This window comes from Excalfactoria chinensis, chromosome 4, assembly GCF_039878825.1.
Source record: "Excalfactoria chinensis isolate bCotChi1 chromosome 4, bCotChi1.hap2, whole genome shotgun sequence".
NCBI classification, from domain to species: domain Eukaryota; kingdom Metazoa; phylum Chordata; class Aves; order Galliformes; family Phasianidae; genus Excalfactoria; species Excalfactoria chinensis.
The window spans coordinates 60,793,585-60,810,883 of NC_092828.1; the positions used below are offsets into that span (position 1 = coordinate 60,793,585).

General features: G+C 34.3%; 1 long non-coding RNA gene across 1 annotated transcript in view; it reads right to left on the bottom strand.

Moving 5' to 3' along the window:
* LOC140252070 (uncharacterized) overlaps positions 1–8,754 on the bottom strand; it is a 58,000-nt gene extending 49,246 nt beyond the window's left edge. Inside the window, exons 1-2 of the long non-coding RNA XR_011903528.1 lie at positions 8,639–8,754; positions 6,736–6,820 (exon numbers count right to left, since the gene is read on the bottom strand). This is a non-coding gene — a long non-coding RNA (uncharacterized lncRNA). The remainder of the gene's footprint in view (positions 1–6,735; positions 6,821–8,638) is intronic.
* Between the last annotated feature and the right edge of the window lie 8,545 nt (positions 8,755–17,299).

The window sequence follows — 17,299 nt, forward strand, 5'->3', positions numbered from 1 at the left end:
ATAGAAGAGATTTGTAGTGTTTTGTTTGCCAGCTAAGTACTTTGCTTCTCATCTTCCCATCATACTTCAACTGGTGTATTTCTTTTCTTGGCCATCATTATACAAGCCCTCGATTCCAACACACTGCCACATATCAAAGTGTGATTCAACTTCCCTCTTTAGGACTATCTGGGACTCCAGGTATTCATTTGAGCTTTTGCATGTGACACATCTCACCTGCTGATGCTTCTTTGTCTTCAGATGTCTGCAACAACAACACTCCATCTAACACATGTAGACATCATACAGAAGTATGGATACCTTCACAACTTCAAAGCACCAAAAGGATGCGGAACTTACATTATCCAATGTTTGGCAGATAAGTTAAAATACAGTTAAAATACAGCACCCGGTCTATCCAGCAGAGATATGTGAATGTTCTCTTACTTCAGCTAATAAGAAAAACTCGACTTTACGATTATGAAATAAAATGAACTTGTTTCAGTGAAAAGCATCAAATTTACCCGACACTCCTGGAAAATATCAGCAGAATTAAAAAATAACACAGCCCACAGACAAACTTGTTTGAAGAATTGTAATACAATCTGTAATACTTAATAATAATAATAATAATTAAAAAAGATGGGGGGGGGGGGAGAAAGAAGAAAAAAAGAAAAAGTAATAGTTTCTACTCATTCTTCCTACTTAGTGAAGCAGGGTACTCAATCCAAATGCTGGCTGACCCCTGCTTACCTTTCAATATGTAATCTGGAAGATACAGAAAACTTTAAAGAAGCTTCATTTTTAATTTCTCTCTTCCTTCTCCACCTCATTGTTATTTTTATAAGAAGGCAAAGTTTATTATGGACAGTGATTTGTTAAATTTGCAAATACTGTACCTCTACATTATACCATACCAAGTCAAACAGTGGATGTTCAAGAATTTATTTCATATGCTCCTATTCATCTTACAGTAGATGGTAAAATGTTTTTTTAAAACTAAAGCTTAAGACAGATTTTTCAGTGTACAAATAGCTGTACCTGCAAACTCACACATGAAAAACACCTGAAAGTCCTCAGAGGACTCCAAACCTGGGGCTAAATAATGAAGTGATGACATAACAGAAAAGCTTAGCAGTTACAAATCTAGTGACCAGCAAATTAACAGAATGGTCATTCCCTGGAGATTAGTTTATCTAACAATATTTCACAGATATTTAACAATAATCCCTTTTTACAGGCATGCAGATTCACTCTTGATTGACTAAGAGTCTCAGCTTCATGTTATCTTTTTCAGAAACAAAAAGCTAATACTTCAGATTTCATCAATAAAAACAAACCACAGAGCTGACAGCAATTAACCACTATTTCCATTTATCTGGCTACTACAAAGGGCATAATAGGGCATAATTAAGATGAAACAATAGTTACCACATCACATGCTTAAACATATTAATTGGCATTTTCTCTTTTCTTCACTTTAACTGCAGTCTGACTCCTGTTTCTTTTTATCACCTAACTCTTCCATTGGTTGATTCTTTTATCTCCATCCAACTAATGCTGATTTTTCCACAATATATCATAAGATTCAGCTATGATAGTTTAAGATGTTTACGTTAATGATATTTTGTTTGTGTCTACAAGGGCTTCTCCAAAAACAATGCCTCCTATTTTAATACAATGGTCCATGACATCAGAGGTGGAGGCCATTGGTATGGCAGTAGAAATCAAATCTTCCTATAAATATTCCATTACATTTTGCTGCAGTATTACTGTTTACATATTGCAGCAGAGGGGCAGTCTGACATGGAAACACACATGCAAGAAATGTGTGTAATCTTCCCTATGGAAAAGATCACACCCACTGACATTCATTGACACCCTCAGTTTATTGAGACCAAGCAATGGATGTGAGCACAACGAGGCAGTGGTGTATTTCAGCTGTAGCAACAGCAGGCCATCTCCACTAGTATAGATTTTTATGAGTGCAGCACAAAGGCTCTTGTCCATTCCTGGTGAAAATGCACAGCAAAAGGTGGTGACTGTTGAAAACTCATGTTTTGTAGCTGACAATCTGCTGTATTAAACAGTGTTATTGTGCTCTTTGTATCTGTTATTTTTTCCATGGAAATAAGTAGCAGACACTAATTCCTGAGTTACCTGCCTACGCTGGTTTATCTTCACTGTGGCTTTAAAACTGTTGTACAAGGACATGGGACTAAGCTAGTCAGGAATTTATTGGACAAAACAGGCTCCCTTCTTTAAAAATACTTTCATCAGCTTAGAAGAATTAGTGGATTAATATTAGACCAGATAAAATTAACTTTCAAATAGGACAGATATTGTTAAGCTGTATTTCTGCTAAATTAGTTTCTTAACAAAGTCAGTCTATCCAGAATTTTTGGATTTATTATATCAGAACTACACCTAAAGCAACACTAAAGTTGCTCATGTTTATTGCATACCACTCTCTCTCTCTCCACATCAGCCCATATTGGTTCTTCACATATCAGTTTAAATGAAGACACTGGCAATTTTCTCAAGTTTGTGCAAGAAAAGTCTCTTTCTAAAGTATGCAAATATGAGCAAATTTTAGGAGCATTTAAGAAGTTGTGCTATATCTGGTATGGAGAAACTACATCACTTTTAACATATGGGAAAAAGGGACACAAAAAAAAATCTTACATTATGGAAGATTAGTAGCTTTTTTCTTAATATTACAACAAAATAAAAATGTGGACTTATATTTAGAAGCAGAACTAATCCGTACATATTCTCTACATACACATAATGAAGACACTAAATTTATACCAACTACTCACAAGATTAATTGGTTCACGTGAGTATTTGGTTGGTTACTCAATAACTTCTTTTCTTTACAAACTGTGTTTATTATGTGAAAAAATAAGACTGAAAATATACTTTATCGCACAACTCATTCTCCCATTCCACGTGTTTTGAGCACAACACCAGGACACATATTTGTTTCACAAAGTTCCTTTGTGCTTTACGGCTTCCATCTCTTTTTATATTTCAGTATATCAAATCTTAGTGATTGGTTACTTTGTTTTTAGTCCCACTGAGCCTGTTATCTGTAATTAAATATAAGCCTTTCTGATATTAGTAGTGTGCTGATGGATTGCTGCTTACGTACTGGGCAGCACTTAGAGAAATGGAGGTCCTTTAAAGCAAACAGCATCAGAGCATAAATCAGCTTGAATGAAGACAGGAGCAAATATAGATTTTGTAGTAAGAATGCTCAGGAGATTGTTCTTCGAAGTCCACAGATTGGAGATTACATCTGTATTGATCTATCGTCAGACATTTATTGATCATTGGCTAAATGACTGTGCAGATAAACATATGTATCTTTCCACTTCTGCCACTATATCTAGCCTTACTGACTATGCAAGACTAAATACACAATCCTCTCAAACGTTGATTAAACACTGCATGAAGGTTTATGCAGTAAAATTGATCTGAAATAGAACACAAAAATTAACTTGATACTGCTGTAAGAATAAAATGAAGCCCTCTAGAAATATTCCAACTATTTTTCAACCTTTTAAGTAAGCTTTTCTATGATTACCCCTGCAATTCTGAAATCACTTCACCCTATTTCTTGAAGTGCCAAACACACAGAAAAAAGAAAAATGAAAAAAAACAAACAACCAAAAAAAACCAAAAAACCAACACCACAAATCAAGACAGTTAAGATTTTCAAATTACACAGTATTGTTAGCAATAATGGATATCATACAATATAGACAGCTTGTCTGACAAGCAAGAGCTGTCAACAAATTCCTAAAATGATTTTCAGTTATCTATTCACACTCTGCAGTATGATAAAAAGACCCTCTATCCTAAGCAGCTTGGATACTTAAACCCAACATTTCTAAGTTGCAGGTATCCAAGTTCAGTAAAGCTTACTTTCTGCATGGTCTGCCCTTTACAACACATTTTGATGAAAATCCTAAGTAACTACACTCAGTTCTTGTCCTCAAGAATAACCACTTGTACTGTGGAAATAATACAAATATAGCTGGAAATAAATAGCCAGAGGGTAACCAAGGAAAAGGACTCACCAACTCTGAGGCCTTCAAGATGGGTGCTTGCCAACGTTGAGGCTCACTACAAAAACTCCAGAAAGGAGCAATCTCCAGAAAAATATACAACCTTAGTGGTGGTCAGTCCTTAAATGGGATCTGGGAGAGGTGGAGTCAAGCTCCACCCCTTCTGGGAACACATCTGAATTACCTTCACCTGTGCTCCCACAGCTGACTCATTGCTTGCTTCAGGTGGTTAATCAGAGATTCACGCTGTGATCAACTATTTCCCTTACACCACTATTTCATCCGCAGTAACCAGAACACAAGCTTATATAAGCCACAACTAAATAGAAAATGAATATGTCAAAGAAATAACCAGTTAAATACAAAGATGAAACAAGTAATCACTGAACTGGCAGTCTAATTTTAGTGAGCACAGCAGTTTTGCTGTGGACATCATTAAAGGTTTTGCATACTAATAACCAGAGAGGTTCTTTTTTAACTCAGTCTTTACTAACCAACACTCTTCTATATCCAGAATACAAATTGGTACGCTAATATTCAGCACACCATCAATGCCCATGCCCCAGATGGAGATCTTCAGTTAATCCCAGTAGCAAAACATTTGGTGAGCAAAGAGATCAGAATCCTCTACAACTTTCAGACTTTCCCACCTCATCCTTTCAAAACTTACCAGGAGGAACACCCAAATTTAATCATTCCTACTTCAGAAAAAACCAAAACAAATACATTAGAAATACTTTTTGCCTTGTTCACAATCTCTCTCTCTCTCAAGGAGTTTTTCTATCATCCTCTGATATTTTTTTTTCTTAGATAACTAAGGAGGTCCTTCAAATCTTTAACAAAAAGAAAATCCCCTACACTTCTCCAAGCCATCTGGCCTCCTGATCTTTCTCTCTCCAGCTGTTGCAGTTTGTAATTAGTCCCAGCTGAACAGCTAGTTAATCTTCTTCAGCAGAATCACAGGAGGCATACACATTTCATTGCAGAGCATAGACTAGTATTTACTGACTAAAAACAGTTTATGATCTCCCTTACTTTTTCTACATAACTGATATGTAGACAACTGTTGAGGAAACTTAATGACAGAAAGAGAATATACAACATTTTGTGATAGAGTAGAAGCAAAGAAAATATTTGTGTTCAATGTTAATTCAAAGTTTAAAAGAACAGCCATTAAGGCTTTTCCACTGGAAAAATAAATTATTAGCCTTGAAAATAAAATGAAGACTGATTTGTAAATAGCAAATGCTATTTTTGTAGAAGATGATGTCAGAAGCCAAAGGTTAGAATTTAATATTGGAACAGAGATTTTGAGGTAGGAAATGTTAGGTCAAGAGAAATTGTGCTCAACTGGAATTCAGAAAATATACCAAATATTTAAAGTTAACTTAATGTATAATACACCACTAGAATGAAAATACCTGCATTAACTATATTATCAGAAACACTTTGAGAGATCTGCAGAAAATGAAATACTGAAAAATAATGATTATTTTGGAACAGAAAAGCCTATTGCTCATATTTTATTTTGTTAAAAAACAAACTAATGGGACTGTAAAAAATTATATTTTCATTTCATGATTATAGCTCCAGTGAAATGTCTAAAACAAAACAAATTTTGTTCATTATTGTTTATTATTTATGTTGTTATGAGAAACCAAAGTTGGTTTATAACTATTAATGCAAATTACTCTCACTGCATCCATATACCCATACTATTAGAAGCGTGGACAATTCATAATGAATAATGTGATTTTTTTTCCTTTTTCTTTTTTCCTTTAATTCACCATCACCTTGAGGCTATAGCACACAGAAATTTGAGTGATACATACAAAATAAAAAAATAAAAAAATGAGAGAGAGAGACAGTCCTGAAGGAACTATACTATACTAGACTATACTCATTCAATTTCAACATAACAGAAGGTACCTTAATTAGACACATTTCTACTAGAAGTGTTTTACTAGAAGAATAAGAATGATGTGGAGCTGTTGGATCAGGCTCAGAGTAGTGCCACAAAGATTATCAGAGGGCTGGAGTGCCTCTACCACAAAGACAGGCTGAGGGAACTGTGTTTGTTCAGTCTAGAGAAGAGAAGGCTCTGAGGAGACAACATTGTACCCTTTTACAAGAAAGATGAGGAGTGCCATTTTACAGGGGCAGATATGACAAGAGGAAGCAGTTTTAAACTAAGAGAAGGGAGATTTAGGCTAGATTTTAGGAGGAAATACATTACTCAAGGGGTGATGAGGCAGTAGCACATGCTGCCCAGAGAAGCTGCGGATGCCCCATCTCTGGAGGTGTACATGGTCAGGGTGGACAGGACCCTGGGCAGCCTGAGCTGGTGGGTTGCAGCCCTGCCCACAGCAGAGTTGGAATGATCTTCTAATTCAAGCCATTCTATGATATGATTCCATTCAGGGTGATTCCACGCACTTCCAAGGAAATCCTTACGTTGCAGCAGTAGGGAAACTCCTGTGCATAGGGGAGAGAAACTGTTGTCCCCCACTGCGCTGCCCCATCCTTGGTGTGTGAGAGGGAAGGAGGGGGGGTACTAATTTTAGACTGCTAACACAGCTTCCTTGATTCTAAGTACAATTTTTCATTTAATTTTTTTTTTTTTTTTTTTTTTAAATGACATATACATATTTGGATATCTGGAATGGAATTTCGTATTACTTACACCAGGATCACCATGAACACAGTTATTTACGGACTTTTAGATGTTCCCACCAGGATGCCGTGATTCTCAAGCCAGGAATACCCATCTGCAAAAGCAGAAAGAATGAAACACTAGTACCTTGAAAAGCAATGCTTTGCCTTCACCTAGGATAAATGAGATCTGTTTTTCTCGGTGGCTGGCAGAAATGAAAGCTTCAAATGGCACCACTGCTCAGAGGTATCTCAATTAATATCTCTAGACTAATGCTGTGTGGTCTCAGTATTCATTTGGATCAATACAGCACAGCATTCTCAGGCATGCCTACGTACTCCACAGTGCTACTGAGAGTTATGTATCCATATCTATATTAACAAGAACAAAAAAAAAAACCAACACCAAAAACAAACAAACAAAACCCCACTATTTTAAATACCGCAAGTGAGAATTGCAAAGAATACCATAATGCTTTCTGTGGCACATGGAGGTATTAGGTAAAAAAAATAATAGTGATAGGCAGCCATGTGCTCGTAGGTGTGCTCCTTATTTTGCAGCTGACCTGCAGAGGGAGATTAAATGAATCATTATTTATCATTTTGTATCTCTGTTAGCCTATCTAATAGATAAAGTAACCAAAACTTGATTTTTCTTAAAAAGCACTTGGAGATAGATGGAGGAACAGCAAAATACTTAAGAGCTAAGGCAGGCACAAAAGGTTGCAATCTGATTAATGCCTTCCAGAATAAGATCTTCACATCATTTTTTTTTGGTCCATTTAAATAACTATAATAATGTAATTCTTGTACAGAGTATTATATTTGATGATACCATTTGGTGCTGTAATTTCTGTGAGGATCTGAATAGAATCATGTCAATTTTAGCTTTGACAAAAATGAGGCTAATAGCTACCAAACAATCAGTTCTACTCAGAATTCTTTAAAAAAAAAAAAAAAAAAAAAAAAAAAAAGCACTAAGAGCAACCCCCAACTATACTTACTTATTTCATACTGGGGAAAATGTTTCTATTCCATACATCGTTACACGTTTTTGCAGTCAAGTTTACACTCTATCTGCTATACCATGTGACCATATTTCCTTCTTATTTCAATGATAACAGCTGGGAATGCTAGTATATTATAAACTGCCAATCTCTTAGCTGCTGTTATAACCATTCAGTAAACATCAGTTATTAAAATTAAGTCCTCAGCATGCTGAGATACTCTATTTTTCTTTTGATTACAAATAAATGTGTTAAAAATGAGGACTGTGTACTCCTTTACTGCATACCCCTGCTAATTGTAAAATACACTGTTTATAGTAGTTCAAGATATCTAGCTATGATGATCAGCGCAGCATGTTATTATAAAAAAAGACATTCGGATGAAAGATCTTTTTTTTGGTATTTTCCTCACGTTGCTAACATTTTACATGCAATAATGTTTGATATCAATGTATTACTTTTAATGATGAACTAATTTGAAATTGTCACAAAGAGAGATCTAGACACCTTTGGTGAGAGAAAAAACATGCTAATAGTTCAAACCACATCCAAGACCATTACAAAGTTATAGATTATAGAAATATGAAAGAATAAGATCTGGACTGAAATGTAGCAAAGAAGATATAAAGAAAAATAAAGAAAAACATAGAGTTAAGATGGACAAGTTACAGTTATACATAGCTAAATTATGTAAAGAAAAATGTGAGGGAGATATTACTTTCTCTCATATCTTGGCATTAGATGGGAGTCTGGCCAAAATTAGAGAAAGAAATGTTAATAATCTAGCTATGATCAGTCAAGAAGTATTAACTGAAAGAACTGTGAGTCCTGCTTGTTCAACAAAGAGATTAATCTTTGAATAACTCAAATGTACAAGCAAGTAATTAGATAGGAGAACTTTCTTTTTTTTTTTTTTTTTGCTCTCACCTTCTAACATGACAGGAGACCAGTTCCTTATCACCCTATTTCATCCCCATACTCGGATGAGTCCAAGCCAAGGTTCACATGAAAAGATTAGGAAATGATACTGAAGATAGATTTTCTCCTCATTCTGTGTAGGATAATATATGCATCTGGAAAGGCAACATTCGTTGTTAAAATCAAGACACATTCATAGCCACAATTCTGTTTTCTTAAAGTATGTGCTGCAAAATCACCTACTTTGCTTAGCATCTGTGCTTCAAAGCATTGCACAAAGTAACAGAAAAATAGGCATCCGCATTGCAGGTTTGAGTTAACACACTTTGGTTTACTCATTTACTTTTTCTTATGTATTTCCTTCCCCCATCCACAATCCTCTTTCGTATGTTTGGCTGTTTTGTTTTCTCACACACTCATACATACCCAAAGTGCATCAGATACCTGGTATACATGGTATTAGCTGAAAGTCCTGTTGTGCCTTGAGAAAAGCTTGTTGATCGATATCAATTCCATGTAACTTACTATGTGCTCTTTGATCCTTCTCAACTGGTTATTAAAAAAACATGTCCTTGTGTTAGTCATCTAGGCACAGAATTTAGGGACTGAATTCTGCAGTAATGATATGGGCACAGATAGCGTGAAAAGGAAAACAATTCCATCTGGACATATAACACTGATCGAAGGAGTTATTTTTAAAAACACTTATCACTTAGGTTTGTAGGTGTAAAATGAGATAATAGATTTTTTTTTTTTATTTTTTATTTTTTTTAACTGAGGAACACACTCCAAGCCCAAAGAGACTTGCCAATAAGTAATTCTAAACCAATGTAGCTGCACTGTGATTATTCACAATAATTTATAGTTTTGTCAGCAATGCATTATGGGGTATATCTAAACTAGAGGCAGATGATAGACTATCAGCAAAGGTAGAAATATTATATTTATCTTGACAGTTTTCACTAGTTCTGTTTTCTAACACGTTCAGACTGGATGCAGAAGACATTAAGAATGAACTAGAAGCTCTGTTCAAATTTTACAGAGTAAATTAGAATCTGGCCCCGCACTGGTCCACAATGATTATGTGAAGCCACTTCTCTGCCCAACACAACAAATGTTGTCAGTCAGAAGGTCAGAAAGAGAGTACAAGATTTCCATTTCATTTGACTTTTTTTTCCCCTAGTTCCTTCATTAGGTCTTATTTCAAGTATAAAATTATTCTCAAGTGGGCAAGTGGATTTTAATTTCCCACCCAACAGCATATTTCTGTCTAAAAAAGTGAATAGCAGATCCTTTCATGATCTCCAAATGCTTGAGATTTATTTGAATAATCATGCAATTTCAGCTTATTGCAAACCAAATCTTAGTGATCTAAAGCCTACATTTATAGACACATTATTTGATAGATGCATCACAAAGTATCTGTGCACACCCTCGGAATTAGATGCTGTTAAAAATAATAAATAGTAATAATAATAAACAATTTTTTATAATAATACTTTATTTTAAAGAGCTTTTACTCCAATTAAGAAAAGCCCTGGAAATTAAGTACAGTTAAAATATTAGGAATTAGCTCCATGACCACATACAATGTTAGCTAAATCTTTTGCCTCCTCCTTAGTTACTGATCATTCCTACTTTTCGTTAAGCATATTGAGAGTATGTTTATGCATTATAGATATGTGGAACTGGAAAGCCTACTAAAAATGAACATTACAGGACAGAGATTTGAGGATAACCAGAATAATAAGCAATGTGTCACACTGAAGAACTAAAGTGCAGAATATATCTATCTCATAGATGTGGATTCATCAAATATTCTATGAGTCACTTATAAAAGAAGCCTTCACACCATACAAGCTATGTCTGATATCCTTTTTGGAAATGCTTCTAATTTAAATGAAAGAAAGTATATGAAATCACTGTGCATATTGCTGTTTATTTTTAATTTTCTATGGGTTATAAAATGCGCACTGAGAACCAAACGCAAATCGTTTCCTCTTCAGTGTTGCTGAACAAGATATCAGATTCTTAATGAGGAGAAAACAGAACATCAGTTTGTTATGCATCTTATTCATGAGTACATCCAGAAAGGATGAATAGATGGCTGACTGTAATAAGGAATAGCTAATGATACACAGCACAGTAGACATTTTCATTATACATCATTTCTCTTCAGTTACCAAAACTATAGATTAGCAATGATGCCGGGAAAAGGAGCACACCTGACATTTTGGTGCTCAATTCAGCTCATACAAATGAGCTAATTTTCAATAGATTGTTGCAAGCTTAACAGGATTTCCTGAACATCTTATATTTTCAAATTAGAGATGCAGAGAGCAAAAGTATAGGTTTCTTTCCTTTGAATTTATTGTGTACATATATATATAAGTCAGTGAAAGATATGTCTCATTTAAATGAGTGAGATACAATGAATGATAAAGGCAATAACAATAAACAGCACTTTCAGCATATATGACTCACTTGTGTTTCTTTTGAGCTCTGAAGTCCTAACAAAGGCCTTACCACAGCACAAGAAGACTTGCAGAGCAATAAGCAGCTCATGGAAACGTCTTTTTTCATTGTCTTGACCTGAGTAGAAGTAAAACATGCTAACATACCCTGATGAATCAATGCTCATGTTTCCTAACATGGAGAGCTATTTTAATTTCAGAGTTTGATAATAGGCTTTAGTATTTATAAAGTATCACAACAGACAACAGACAAACTCAGATTTATCTAGCTCCAACTGAAGATGAGCTGAAATTTGCCAAAATTTCAGATTTCTGAGCAAAATGGTTGATCTCTCATTAACTCTGTTTTACTGTACAACAAGTCTTTGGAATAGACAAACATGACTTTTCATCTGACTTTAAAAATACACAAACATGTAACAATCCATAGTATTGGTTGTTTTTTTGTTTTGCTTTAGCCTCTGTCTTTTTTTTTCCTCCATGTAATACCTTTGAGAAAAAACCTGTTAACATCCTTCTGTATTTCTAATGAAGAACAATAAGCTTTGCTGCATATTTAATATAATGAATTGGTAAAAAGTTTGACAGTTGTTCTCGTACTACATGAGTAGAAAGTTGCTAAAACATGACTGTTAAATGAAGAAACTATCTACATATTAGAGTATATCTACTAACTGACTGGTGTCTTACCAGAGCAAGTAATGCTTTACTCTCTGTTTACTAAAACAAGATTAACACCCTATAAATGTTTCTGGATTCCTTTGTAAAACACACGCACACAAAAACAAACAAACAAAAAACCAACATAATGTTATACTTTATCAGAGATACAACTGTCAAGATGCATTCTGAGCTGAAGTTGCTGTTATTGTTTTTGTTTGCTAGTCCGTTTGTTCTAAATCTTCATGCTTATCATCAGTAAAACAAATAAAAACTCAGACTTAAAAGTGAGATCCAGCCTTCTCCTTTCCAAACTCTTAAAATGACACGATCTTGACTCCATCTTTTGGATGCCATGAGCCGGGTCTGTTCCTATTTGTCCAACTAGAACTTTGTATCTATGCTCATAAGAAATTAATAAAGTTAGCTTTAATCTAAATCTTGACTAGATGCCTGCAACCTAATCAAAGCTTGGTTCTCTGATCTAAGTTACATACAAATTGACTGAAGAAGTGCCACACACTGCAATCAGAAAATCAAAGAGGGATAAGACATGCTTTGGATTTCTGAAAAGCTAACTTCAGACAAGCCCAGAAAAATAATAGGGGTTCCCTGTTAAGTGGATACCACTACAGACTAGAACCTAAAGTTAGGAGAAATCATAACTGGGAAGTCACTGGACACATTTCTGTTAAATAGGATAGATATTAGAGTCATTATTTGCATTTTTATCAAATAATTTTGATAAAACTCAAAGCATTTGCTAACACTACTAACGTATCTGATTCCACTCAACAATATCAACAAGCATGTGCTTGTTTTCTGGAGACAAGTCTTTTTTGTATTCTTTAAGCTTCTCAAAGATCACAAAAAACTTTTAGTGCTATCCAGCAGAAGACAGCTGCTAGCAGAAGAATCAATGACAACTAGCTATGTAGGTCTCTCTGAAAGTAATGCCTCCTATTTATTTCCATGGAAACTACAACTGATCCAAAGAGCACAAAAACACTGTTCAATAGAGCACACTTAGTGCTTCTAAGCAATGGGTTTTTCAACAGTAACCACCATTAGCTATGTATTTTCACCAGTGAATAACAAGAGCCTACATGCTGCGCTCATAAAAATCTGCATCAGTGGAGTTGAACCTTTTGCTGTCACTGCTGCTGAAATGCACAACTCACTGCCTTACTGTACTAATATCCACTGTTTGGTCTCCAGAATTCAAGAAAGCATCAATGAATATCACTGACAGATTTTCTTCACTCACTCTTCCATGTCAGATATTATGTCAGACTGCCCCCCTGCTGCCATACAGCAATGAAACGTAACAATATTAGTGGGAAGGTTCAACCCCTACTGACGTACTACCACTGCGCCAACATAATAAAACAGGCAGAATTGCTTTTGGAGTGGTCCTCATATATTAAAATAAGATTTTCCTTTGATGATAGTGAACTGTCTAAAAATAAGCTCTGACCTTGTAAGAAATTATGGTTATATCTTTAAAGATCTAACATTTTAAGCTTCAAGGTCTTCATTGCAGCATTTAGTCTAGGTTTAGGCAAAAGAGGACAGTGTGGAACTTCTCAGTGTCAGCCAAATGGACATGACTTGCTTTGCAAACTCTGATATCCCATGAAACCTTAGACACTGTGATAAGCATAAAGGCTGGTTCACAGCTAAGTCCCCTGAAAGCATACCAGGCCCAAGACTGGATATGACTAGATCACGAGTCTAACACACTGTGTTGGTATACTTGTTTCCCTGTTTAGAATTTATCTTCTTTTTAGTTTGATGTATGTGGTTGCAAGGACTCTTGAACACTAAATAAATCTTAATCTTGAGCCCAAGTGAAGAGATAGCAGAAAAAGTGATTATACATTATATTTTCTAGTTTTCCAATCAGCTTACCGGATTCTTCCTTTTTAATGTGTACAAGTAGCAAGAGTCTACTAGGTCAACTAGCTTATAATTAATTATTGATTAGATATTACAACTGTATGTGAAGATTCATTTGGAAACCAAAGTGCTTCCTTGGTACTTATGTTAGCATTTATTAACTATGCATTATTAATCTGAATTATGTTGTGTTCAAATGTAAGCCCTTAGAGCAAAGATAATGATCACAGCATAAGTATTTGTAAAACAGAATTGATTTTCCAACTTCACCAAATTAGCTGAAATATGGTACAGAGTGCTGCTATTGAGGAATGACTGCGACTAAAGAAAGTCGACTGGCTTAAGGTTCTAAATGTACCCCTGAAAAAAAATAAATAAAAAATTACAGTGGCTATTGTAAGTAACAAGAAGATTTAAAGATCTTTGAAAACATTCTTTAATAAGCCTTCTTCCTATGTCATGAGTCACACAGAAGCCCTTGCAATGTTTATATTTTTAATTTAAATAATTTGTTTTTCATACACATCTGCTTTATAGAGAGCTACTTCAGTAAAGTCAGTGTTTGGATTTTTTACTATGAGAATCAAATAATTTTCTTTTTTGTCATGGTTAAATGCATTTATATTGAAAATAAAAATGAATGAATAATGAGAAATATTATGGATAATATTTAATATATTTGGACGTTCAAAAATTTGGCACCTCAAAGTTATTTTGAAATCTCATGATGAAATTCACAAATTAGAAAGAATTCTACATACATAAACTTTTATATACAGAGTCAAAGTATATAACATTATGAAGCTTAAGTATACCATATTTAAAGAAATGTATGTCAAGTGTCAGCTCTTTGTAGAAATGGAATCAAACAATTTCTGTAGTCACAAACAACAGTATCTTATGAAAGGGCTTGATAATGGGCTATTTTATTATTATAACTTAAAATGAATAGAGTAAATAGAAATGCCAAACTGACCCAGTAGTGTGAAGGACCTGTGCTAGATTACAGAAGCAGAAAAATGTGTTATCAAATGCATGAAACTAAAAATCTATTTTACTGTTTCTTTTCTACCAAAGCTATCCACTATTTGCATGAAACATACATGAAATGTAAAAGTAGCATTGCAATAGAGAAGAATATGGATATTTGGAGTTAAGTATGTTTGTTATACCTACTAACCTACTTACCACTTTGCATGAATAAAATATTAAAGAAAAAAAAAAGACTTTTGGGCATACTTGTCTTGAGTATTTAAGTAAGGCCAAGAGCATAGTACTGTTTTGATGTTTGCTTGCTTACACTGTGGGAAAAATAAACCTGCTGCATTTAGTTTAGTGTTCAAGACAAGTTTGCAAACACACACACGAACTACAAATAAAGAACAGGCCAGGGACTAGGAAATATCCTGTTACAAAATGTGTAACACTTTTATCCTTACTACTCATTTTATGTCTTCACTGTATTTTGTTGTTTGTGTCTTTCTTTCCTATGATTACCTTTATGCTCAGGTATCTTTATGTTCTATTTCTACTAAAAAAATTCACAGGAATTAATTTTCAATTTACACCAGTTGGAACAAATAAAGAGCAATAGAAATAGAAAAGTAAGCTCATTGCAGTGTACAGTAAAGAAAAAGCAATAAAACAACACAATATTTTAAAAGTGCAACACAGTTTGTAAGAATCTTTTTTTTTTTCCCCATATGTACCTATAAGCATCCATCCACATGTATTAAATACAGAAGAGCTTACCTAATGTTCTGCAAATACAATACAATCTGATTTTCAATGAACAATGAATTGAATAAAGTCCCTGGAATATAAGAAAGATATTTTATCTAATAAAATGCACACTGTTAGTTCACATCTTTGAAATTAAACCCAATTATTTCATAGCTGTAAACACCTTTCACATACCTATTCTTATTTCATCACATATTACTGAAACCTTCTTTCTTATCAAAGCTAATATAATTGAATACAACAAATGATTAAACTTAATATCCCTTATTACAGCAAGTAACAAACATTTTATTTAAATGAAGAAGTTTCTACTGTTTCCATTTTAATGTATTATTGCATGGATTTCTCTCTCATTTTTATACATCTGTAGTTCTACATGTTTCAGCAAAGAGAACTCACATCTGTTTTCACAAGACCACTGAATGTGGAATGAATGTAGCTTAAAGAGTAGAAGGAACAGAAAAGATGAATTTTTATTATACACAGAGTTTGTAAACTTTCTTATCCCTAACCCTTCAATAAAAATCATACAGATATTATCTACTGACTTAATATAGCTGTACGTATGGTCTGGAAATATGCATAGACTAAATTAACAGTTTACACCAAGAGGTTCCCATGAGTATGTACTGTTTCACATCAGTATGCATTCATTATAAACACACACACACACAAACATCCTGTCTTCTTTCTTTCAAGAAGGTAATTCAGTAGATTCAGGTTTCTACTTCAGAAAGAGTCTGAACACATGGTACCAGCAAAAGGAAAAAGGGAGAGAGGAGAAAACACTGAATGAGAAATGAAGCAAAGAAGAGAAAGAAGAACCTGCCATGAAATTGTAGCTCAATCAATTGTTGAGTTATCCTCTAAATAGCAGCTAGGAACAAGGATGCTGGAAGCAATGTCATAGCAAGTATAAAGATTTGAAACATTATTGAGGTTAACAGTGGAGGTGGGAATTTACTCCCTGTTATTTTGGCAAAGGCTGGATTTAAGTCAGAATATCCATTCTCTAGGAAACAAACAAACAAAAACAAAAAACAAACAAAAAAAAAAACAAACAAACAACCCAACAGCAATAACAACAAAAGCAACACATGTTTTCACTCTTATTTAGAAAGAAAAATCAATGGTTTTATTTCCTAGGAAATACAAATTCATTCAAAAATCCAGCAGCTGGGGGAAGAAAAGATGGAAAGACAAGGTTTCCTGTCTGTCAGAATGCTTCAAGGTGGCTGTACTTAACTACTCTGGGGAAAAACAACCTTCCTTGTATTTACACAAACCACAAGAGACACACGTATTCTCTTTTTTAGTTGAAACAATAATGAGTGCTGGGGATTGCCCTGTTCAAGGCTTTCTCTGAGGCATTTTGTTCACATTAGCATACAGTGACTATAGCCCCATTTGTCTGCATACCAACAAACCACCATCTCTGCTCCTTCTTCTCCCTCCTCTTCCCTTTCCATCTTTCTCCTTTAAAAACATTCCTCCTGAGAGCTATTATGCTTATAGGTATAGTCTAGCCCACAGACATTAATTTAATTTAGTGTTGCTAAATGACTAAAATGCTATGGTGGTTTTTTCTTCAGTGCTTTGCTTTAAAAAAAAAAAAAAAAAAAAAAATAGGGAAAAGAAATATTGATTTCTAATTTGATTAGGTTATGAGATTTACAGTTTCCTCCTTTCAATTGTTAACTACAGCCATATATATCTATCAATCAGTTATTGTATTTGGAGATAATGAGTGAATGCATAGTGATATATTTTCATCACTGTTACCTGTCATGATTATTTAAATCTATTTTCAACATTTATGAATAAAACCAGTGTTTGTGTTCTTACTCAGACATTTGATCATACCTGACCATGTACATGCTTCAGACCCTTTGTA